Source organism: Sander vitreus, chromosome 10 (assembly GCF_031162955.1).
Source record: "Sander vitreus isolate 19-12246 chromosome 10, sanVit1, whole genome shotgun sequence".
NCBI lineage: Eukaryota > Metazoa > Chordata > Actinopteri > Perciformes > Percidae > Sander > Sander vitreus.
Genome location: NC_135864.1, coordinates 14,650,648 through 14,660,588, shown reverse-complemented (window position 1 = coordinate 14,660,588; position 9,941 = coordinate 14,650,648).

Sequence of the window (9,941 nt, the reverse complement as noted above, 5' to 3'; positions counted from 1 at the left end):
TAATAGTTATTTGATCAGATTTCCCCCTGGATACTTGTAGCCATTTGATGAACTGATGTAATGATGTAAAAAATGAAAAAAAAAAACTGATATTTCATACACAAAAAGCAGTATATACAGGGATCCTGGTGACTTGCATACTATCATAACAACTAAAAGTATTACTGGTTTAGATCCAGTCTAGGATCTTTTTAGCATGTCATAGCACCTTCTTTTTCTTGCCATGTTTAGTGTTGGTGTCTGCTTCTTTACTATCAAATAAAAGCAAAATGCTAACAAAAGGCAGCATGTACACCCAAAAGTAAAGTCTTTTCCTTTCACTGTCAATGCAGCAGACTGTATGATAATGGGTTAGGGTTAGGGTTAGGGTTAACCTTCATTCCCATCAAGGTTTAGCTTCTACATTTGTACAAAAACTAAGACAATGCTAGAATTGTCTATTGAAATCTCCTTTTTTAAATGTATCTATTTGTTAACATTGTTACATGGGAGCAACAGATGTAATGCACAGTATATGAGACATATAGCAACAACAAATGTACAGTCTCCAAACTCTGATCAGCCTTTCAAATTCAGGTTAAACAACAGATTCAGGATAAAAAACTACGAAACAGTCTGTTTATTTATGTATGTATTCACACATAGATGCACGAGTGTGAATATGTAAGCATAATGCAGTATCGAGCGGTACATGTACTGTATGTGATAATCAATCTCCTTCTATGATTCAGATAACACACACTAAAGTCCATCTTTCTGTTCCCCTCTACCTCTTTGTGTCTCTACATTTCTATCTCTTAACTCTCCTATTTACTCCAGATCCTCTCTCTCTCTTTCGCTCCCGCTTCGATGCAGGAGTGGGAGGTGTTGCTAGGCGACAGATTAGCTCCTTCCTTTCAAGAAGCAAAGCACAGACCTTGACTCTTTGGGTGTAAAAATAAACAGAAAAAAGAAAAGACAGTCTTAGAGGAAAAAGGACAAGTATCTTTCACCTTTGGCTTAAAATCCATTCTTGTTTGTTTACCCTGGAAGTATCCCCCCCCCCCATCTAATACCACACTTCACCCTGAAGTGGTCCAGAAATAATTAACTTTTTTCTAAACCCATTTACATTTGAGATAAACACAATCTATCCCTCATTGTCAGTAAAGTGTTGACATTTTATCTGTAATAAACTCTTATAAGTCATACAAAGATGGAGCTGCTGCAGAGAATGATGATCTATCCTCTCTGTTCCCTGTGATGTGATGACTAAGGTTGTGGAGGAACATGCTGCTCGTCCCTCATCCGCAGTTTCAATCTATGCCAACGGCCGAAGCTGTGAAAGTCACACCTGTTGGCGACTGTACGAGTGTGTGTGTGTGTGTGTGTACAGAATGAGCCAGAACACTCCTGCGCTTTGTACATCTGCTCAGTGTGTGTGTGTGTGTGTGTGTGTGTGTGTGTGTGTGTGAGAGTGTGTGTGTGTGTGTGTTTGTGTGTGTGTGTGAGTGTGTGTGTGTGTGTGTGTGTGTGTGTGTGTGTGATGGAAGTGTTGGTAAGTGAGTGTGTAATCGTGTGAATAATTGAGTGAGTGAGTGAGTGAGGAGGCCTGTGTGAGATTGAATGAGTGAGATTGAGCAAGAAAATATGAGTGAGTGAAGGTGAGTGAATGAGAAAGCAAGTTAAACACAGGGAATAAGTAAGTGAGCATAATAGAATATCAGAGTGAATTAAAGCGGGTGTAGTCAGTTTTCTGGAAAAGGCAAAAAAAACACCATAATTTGAAAATATAGTCCTCCTCCTGCAGCTCTCCTCTCTGCCCAAAGCCTCTCCCACCAGACGTGCTTGGGAATATGTACGCGTTTTATACAGTGACCTATACGAGTACTAGTCAATCATTTCAATCATCCTGATTGTGATCCTGATGCCATTGTACTGTCCTGTTTTCTTTGCTTGTGGGCCTGTAAAGCCCTTTGAGATGACATGCTGTGATTCGAAGGCTCTAGCTTGCTACATAAACATGAACTTAGCAACATTTTCTCTCCATCTCTGAAACGCTTTGCCGATATTGAAGCGTGTTTTATCGCGTTTATTGTTAGACGCTCTTTAGACACTCTCTCTTTGAGAAGTCCGTCTACCTTTGTTGGGTAGCTTTGCAGTTGTTGCAAGTGCTGCAATAGCAACTTTTTCTGCAGGATTTTCTGCTATTGAATCAGGCTTTCACCATCTGAAGGCATGTGTACATATGCATCTGCATTTGTAGAACAGCCAATAGGAACACCCTCTGAAATAACCTGTGATTGGCCAAAGCCCCCAGTCACGGGCTAGATATTCTAAAGCTTGAAAACAGAGCCAAGAGGAGGTGTAGAGGTCTAGTTTTCTTTCAGACCACTTGAGTTACAATATGCTGAAAGATAATCATAAAGTTTTTGCCCAATATCACAAAAAAAACTGTCTACCACAGCTTTAACGTGACTAAAAGACTGAATGTATGGATAACAGAGAAAGTGAGTTATGTTGAGGGTGAGCAAGGTAATATGTGAGTGAGTGAGTGAAGATGCAAGTGAGTAAAAAAGTGAATATGTGGATAACAGAGAAAGTGAGTGATTGTGTGAGAAATGTGTTTGAATGTGTATCTAACAGAGATACAGTAATGTGTGCAAGTGAAGGTGTGAGCGGGTGAATGAATGAGTGAAAAAGTAAATGGGTGGATAACAGAGAGAGTGGCTGATTTTGTGAGAAATCAAGTAAATGAGTGAGTGAGTTAGTGACAAATCTAATTGAATGGATCAAGGTATGAGTGAGTGAGCAAATGAATCAGTGTCTGAGTGAGTTAGTGAATAAGTAAATGGCAGAGTGAATGTGTGGATAGGACAGAAAATGTGTGAATGTGTGAGAAATCTGAGTGAATGAGTGACCAAGTGTTGTCAGTGAGTGAAAGAATAAATGTGAGCATAATGGAGTAAGAAAGTGAATCTGAGTGAATGAGTGAGTAAGTGACATTCCCATCAGCTTCAGTTGTACTCTGTGTTAAGTGCTGATAGCAAATGTTAGTATACTAACACATTAAAAGATGTTGAACATGGTAAACATTATATCTGCCAAATGTCAGCATGCTAACATTGCGATTATGAGCGTGTTAGCAAAGCACAGCGGTACCTGAGTACAGTCTCACTGAGCTGTTAGCATCTTGTTCATCCATTACTGACCGTTAGCTCGTCGGGCTAATGCAACGCATTAATTAATCTCTGTCTGTCTGAAAGTTTATAATAAATTACATTTGAAAACAACCAAACCTAACTCAGACAGCCATTCAAAATGTACCAGACATGTCCCTGTGAATGAGTGACTGAGTAAAAGAGTTATTGAGTGTAAAAATGTATGACTCACTGAGCGGAAAAATTACTGAGTGAGTGAATGAGTGAGTGCTCGGCTTAATGTGCCAGGATGAATAATTTTGCTAAAGAGTGTTATAAGACTAAATGAGCCTCCACATGAATACTGAGACAAACAGGAGTTTCTGGCACAAAGACGGCCCACTAATTGGATTCATTTGAGTCCATTTGCTGTCAGGGAGACGAGGCACTCATCCTTCCGACCCCTCGCTCTTCACCCATCCGCCTCTCCACAGCCATGTTCTTCTCTGCCACCCACCTATGATACCAACACAACCCTGTCTCATAATGACAGGGATTATCATGACAACTGCAACAATGGCAGCGCTTGAGACAAGAGAGTGTGTGGGACACCAGGACAGCCTAAGTACCTACGAGACTGCTGGACGGAAAAAAACAAAAACAACTTTGAGTGTTTTTGTTCTGGAAGCTCCTGCATAGGCTACAGATGTGTGCTATCTTTGCCCAGAGAAAGTCTGCAAGCGCCATAAAAAAAGACAATCTTTGAAAACACATCTTGAAGAAAGTGATGTGTGCTTAGTTAAAAATCCAGTGAAAATGAGATTCACGTGTCGCAGCAGACTCATAGTCGTGCTCTATTCAAACAACTTTACCCGTTGATCTGCTTGGAAATGCTCATATTACTTAGAGTGAAGAGGATTTGTGTTGCTGTGTTATAATGAATCACTGTGTATACACTGGGGTTTATATGGTATGGAAATTATTAAATATAGTTTTATGTATTTGTGGAACTTTCAAATTTGGCCATTTTACATAATTGTCTTCAAGAGATTAGTGCCTGCAGTGAAATCATAATCAACAACATTGAAATTATGCCCTAAATCGGACAACTGAAATTTTACAACAGTACTTTAGGTTCCCTGGCTTCTAGATGAAAAATCATGTTCCTCAGACATGTTTATCTGTTCCACATTTCACAGTAAACCATCCAATAGTTGATATATTTCACTCAAAACCATAAATCTCAACGTCATGGTGGTGCTACAGGAAAAGTCAGATGATCTCCAAAGTCATTATGATGCTTCCCCTGGGAACCATGGGATGTTTGTGCAAAATGTTGTGCCAGCTGATTGAGTAGTTGTTGAGATATTTCAGTCTGGACTAAGGTGGTGGAACGACATTGATCCACGCTGCTAGCATGGCTAAAACATATTGCCAAACTATGTCCTTTCTTATGTTGCTAACAGCTCAAACAAATCCTCCATTATTTTATCTTCTCATGTCTTGAGTATTGTAATGCACTATATTCTTGTTTAGACCAAGAAGCTGTAGCATGTCTGTTAACAATTAGTTCAAATTAGCTGCACAGTTATGAACAGAGACTCCACAGCGTCCTGGGCACTCCAAATTGGTTTGAATCAGTGTGTTGCTGATCCCATACAGGTCCAGATCTAGACCTCTCAGGTCATCAGCATATCGTATTTAATAGTAACTGTGAAGCACTTTGGTTACCAACAAGAATGAAGAAAGAATAAATAACCTGCCCCCTTCATCATCCAGAGCATCTCATATTAAATTCTACAGAAAAAATGTACCAGAATTCAATAAGAAAGCAAAAAAGAACGCACAGATAAAGATGATGACTATAACACATAAATTGCCAGGCTAGAATGGTTTCCTCCCTGGCACCATGCACCCTTGTGTCCAAGATCCAAATGAATCATATCAAGGTAAGTATTAATTGATTGGGCTTTTGTAATCATGTGCGGAGATTTCCTACATAAAGAGAACAATTTTTGGCAGTTTTAATGCCTGTTAGGAAAATATGTCTTTTCCAAGATGATAATTTAAAAGCTGAGACATCATTTGAGAGCAACACAGTTGACAACAACACCAAGCACATATGATTGAGAGTCTGAAAGTTTCACACATTCATAAATCACAAAAAAGGCTTAGAAAATGGTCAGTAATAATGAATATGTGGTTTAGGAAATGAAACAAATTGTGTTCAAACACTGGCATGGTCCACTATAAAGAGAGAGTTGGAATCTAAATAACTCACTGTCAAATTAATTTGTGGTTGATGGTGACAGCCTACAAGGTCAAACCCAGGGAAAAAGTAATTTTGTAGTCAGTCATTTGGAAAATAATCCTTTTTTTATAGTTTGTTGTCTATCATTAATTACTGTAATGATAGCCAATATAAGACAAGGCCACAAATTGCTCATAGGCTAGTTAATGATGCAGCAGACTTAAATGTGTTGTCTGCTCAATTTTATGTTTTTTTTTCTACATTAAACAAGAATGCTGGAGTAGTTATGTTGCTAATGGCACCAAGATGCAGAGGACCATAACCTGAAGACTTTTGGACACAAGCATTTTAACGGCCAGACTACTGGTTAGGGTGGGAGGTTGTTTAAACAAGAAAACTCTGGGGGAAGGTAATGCCATAATGCAGTATGAGGTAATTCCTGAGGAGAATGTCAGGATAAGAGTTTAGTGCTTTACTGAATGGGAAGTGGTGTGGGTCGATATAATAAACAACCCTTTTTGCAGTAGCAAGTATCAAATGTAATGCAACATCATTACTTGCACAAACAAAGCCATAAAATATGACACCATGCTGTAAAAATAAGGGCTGAGACTGTCACTACTGAAGCATATGTGGCGACTAGACACTGCTAAGATACAGTTATGAATATGCTACACAAGACCAAACTGAACACATCATATTTTCATTATCATTCCTAAGCAACAAGAACACATTGCCACTGCTGACAAATGTTCCAGTTTTGTCCACATGGAGTTGCTGACTTAAAGCTGGGGTAGGCAGTTTTGTTTTGCATCATTGGACAAAAATTCCACAATAACCTTTAACATATTGTAATTCAAGTTGTCTGAGAGAATACTAGAGCGCTGCACCTGCTCCTTGCTCCATTTTCAGGCTTTAGAATATCTAGCCTGTGACTGGGGACTTTGGCCAATCACATGCCATTTCAGAGAGAGGGTGATCCTATTGGCTGTTCTAGATGCGGGTCCTCATGCCTTCAGATGGTGAAAGCCTGATTCAATAGCGAAAAATCCTGCAGAAAAAGTTGTAACTGGCGACAACTAAATACACTGCAAAGCAACTCTCAAAAGAAAGACAGACTGCTCAAAGAGAGAGAGTCTAAAAATGTGTCTGACTATAAACGCAATAAAACAATATTTGAGAAGTGTCTTAGCGATAGAGAGAAAACATTGACAATAGTTTAGCTTTCTGCTGACCGTAGCCAAAAGCTCACAGCTGAGGCTAAAGCTCACAGCTACGGTTAGCAGAAAGCTAAACTACAACATTTTCTCTCAATCTCTGAATTACTTTGCCAATACTGACACAACCTAAATCACAGCATCTCAAAGGGCTTTACAGGCCCACAAGTTTGTAAAAAAAACAGGCAATAATTCTCATAGAATTGCCGCTATATAATGACATTGGGAACACAATCACAATCAGGATGATTGAAATGAATGACTAGGACTCGTATAGGTTACTGTATAAATTGTGTACATATGGCTGCGCTCGTCTGGTTGGAGGGGATTAGGAGATAGAGGGGAGAGCATCAGGAGGAGAGCTATATTTTCAAATTCTGGTGTGTTTGTTTGACTTTTCCCAAAAACTGCATACCCCACCTTTAAACTAGGCTGTTACAGTTGGAGTGTATGGAGATGAGGACCACAACTAACAACTCTTGTCATTATTGCTTAATCAACTAATTATTTTCTTGATTAGTTTGTTTGTTCAATAAAATGTCATAAAATAGTGTGAAATGTCCATCACCATTTCCCAAGCCCACGATGAAGCCTTCAGTTTATGATCATTATTAGTACAGCAGCAAATCCTCACAACGAAGAATATAGAACCAGGGAATCTTGGCATTTTTTTCTAGAGAGAATTATTTAATTTTCTGTGACTGTCAGTCCACAGTAGTAGTAGTAGTAGTAGTAGTAGTAGTAGTAGACTTGATATATGAATATCCATTGGCATATTTGTGTTGATATTAATTTAAAAACAACTATTTTTTAGTCTGTACTTTCTAGCTGGAAATTGAAAATGGTTCTGAAGGCAGAGAGAACAATAGACTCTAAACTCAAGATATCTCACACTTACTCATACTCTCACTGCGTTTTCCTGGTTAGGGGACTCACATGTGGCACCTGTTGTGTTCATTAAGTCCAGGAGAAGGAATTACATCTGGATGATTTTTACCTATAAACATACAACAGGGCCAACATCAAACCAAGTGAAAGGTTATTAGATGCACCTGAAAGAAAAAGCATGAATCAATTTCAGTCATTTTAGTCGGGCTCTTTAAAAAAGAAAATAGATTTGCACAACCTCTGTACATTGATGTCTTCTCTGAGTAAACTGCTCTAATGAATGTGTGTAACGCTGCATCCAGAATAGCCAAAAGGAAAACTGATGTCACTGTCATGACACATTATAGTTCCCACTAGAAACAGACTGGTGTGTCTGCTCTGGAGGCGCTGCTCGTCCATGTGATGTGGAGCAGAGAAGACAAACTCATTTTTCTCATTTGTACGGCTTCAAGAGCTCAAGTGAAGCTAATTTAACCTGTACACATTGAAAGTGAGGACTATGGGTCATTTTAGTGGAAAAAGTAAATTAATCAGTACCTCTATGTGCAAATCCGCCATTCTTCTTTGATCGTCTGGTAACAATCTGGTACTTTTGGGTCATTATTGAACAGGAAGCACTGATGGAAATACAACTATAGGAGAAAAGGCAGAGATGGCTTAGTCATCCAATAAGAAATATGAGACCAAAACAAACTCCAAAGGAGAAAAGACACACACAGGTACTGAATCAAGTAAAGCAAGAAGCAGGATGATTCATCAATGAGCTATCTTTTGCATATTCAAAACTGTCAAAGTAGGTAAACAGTGGGCCAAAGTAAGCAATACCTTTTGACAAATAGGCCTCATCCTCTTGACTCTACATTTATCTTTATTAATCTGAAGTAGATGTAGACCAGGTTCTGTATTCCATTAGAAATGGACACACACACACACACACACACACACACACACACACACACACACACACACACACACACACACACACACACACACACACACACACACAGCATCGTAATTTGTCCGGATGAACAGTGTGGGCAGCGACACAGATCCAGGTGTGTGTCTGCTCGGATCCACATGTGAAGCACATACTACAGATCTATTTTAGGTTAAAAGTGAAATCTTATCTATAAATAGGACGATCAGAGCGGGATGCGGGGGCGCGCCTCGCAGTCCTTGTGTTGGTCACCAAACCTATTTTTAGAAACAGCACGGTTTACCTCACATGCGACTGGTGACAGGTTTGCAGGTTGCTCAATGCCGGCTGCTATTTGCGCGCGCGTCACATTATTCATGAATGTCATTCATTAAAATGACTTCACTTTTCATTATGAAGATCGTCCTTGTAAGTTTTAAACGGAGGAAGAGACCAAAGCGCCAAACCACACATAAACGTCGTTCGTTAAACAGTTATAAGAGAGAATTATAATAAGATCGTTGCTGGTGTTTGATGGTCTAAACTGGTTTTTGAGCGCCTTACTAGTCAAACTGGCCAGCTGTTTGGTTTGTTTATTTCAGTGATTTGCATTTGATCATGCTCTGATTGTTTCTGCGAGTCCATGTTTTTATTCTACAATCAAAACCACAACCTCCAACGCAAATCCACGGTCACTCAGAGTTGGTCTATTCTCGCCTGTTAATTATTAAACCCTAAAAACGTTACTGTCCATCACAATGCAATGGAGATTTAGCTCTGACGTGGATCACACTGCATATATAAAAACAAACCTTACATGTAGTGTTTCAGTTTATTTCTTATCGACAGTATTGAGAAGAAAAAAATGCTCACAAAATGCTAAAGATTGCCTCTTAACAAGACAAATGTGAAATTGCAATGAAGGCACGGGACAAGCGCAGCATTCATGTCTAACATTTTAAAAATGGAGGCACATTCTGTGTAGGATTATGCATCCATTAGTGTTTTCAGCTGCTCAAGAATGATTTTCATTCAGAAAAGGCGACGGAGAGACGAAGCGATGTGAAACAGCCTCAGCATCCATGTCCGTCTCCTGTAAGGTGAATGAGCATGTTGTGTTCAGCTCTGCATCATCAATCTCACATGTTTAAAATGTTGACAGTAAATGTGGTCAAAGTGAAATGATCGAATCGCACCTAACAAGCACCTGCCGTGTTTACTGACAGGTCCGGGGCAAACAGGCAGTGACGGGTAGCCTACCAAGTGCCAGACATATAAACACAGAGACTTCTTTCGTATGCAACCAAGTCTTCCCATCATCCCTCCTCCTGCTCCAGTACACCGGAGTCCGGTGACTCCGTTTACGTTTTACGCTTGCTCCGCCCCTTACTCGGTTTTGTCCAAATCGGGCTTTTTGCGTCGCCGGAGCTCCCGATTTCAGACCGACGTCATCACCGAGGAGAGGGAAGCGCTGACGTCGATGAAGTGTCACCGAAAGGAGAGGGCACGGGAAAGGGAGGGGGAGAATTTCACCATTGCTACACTGATAT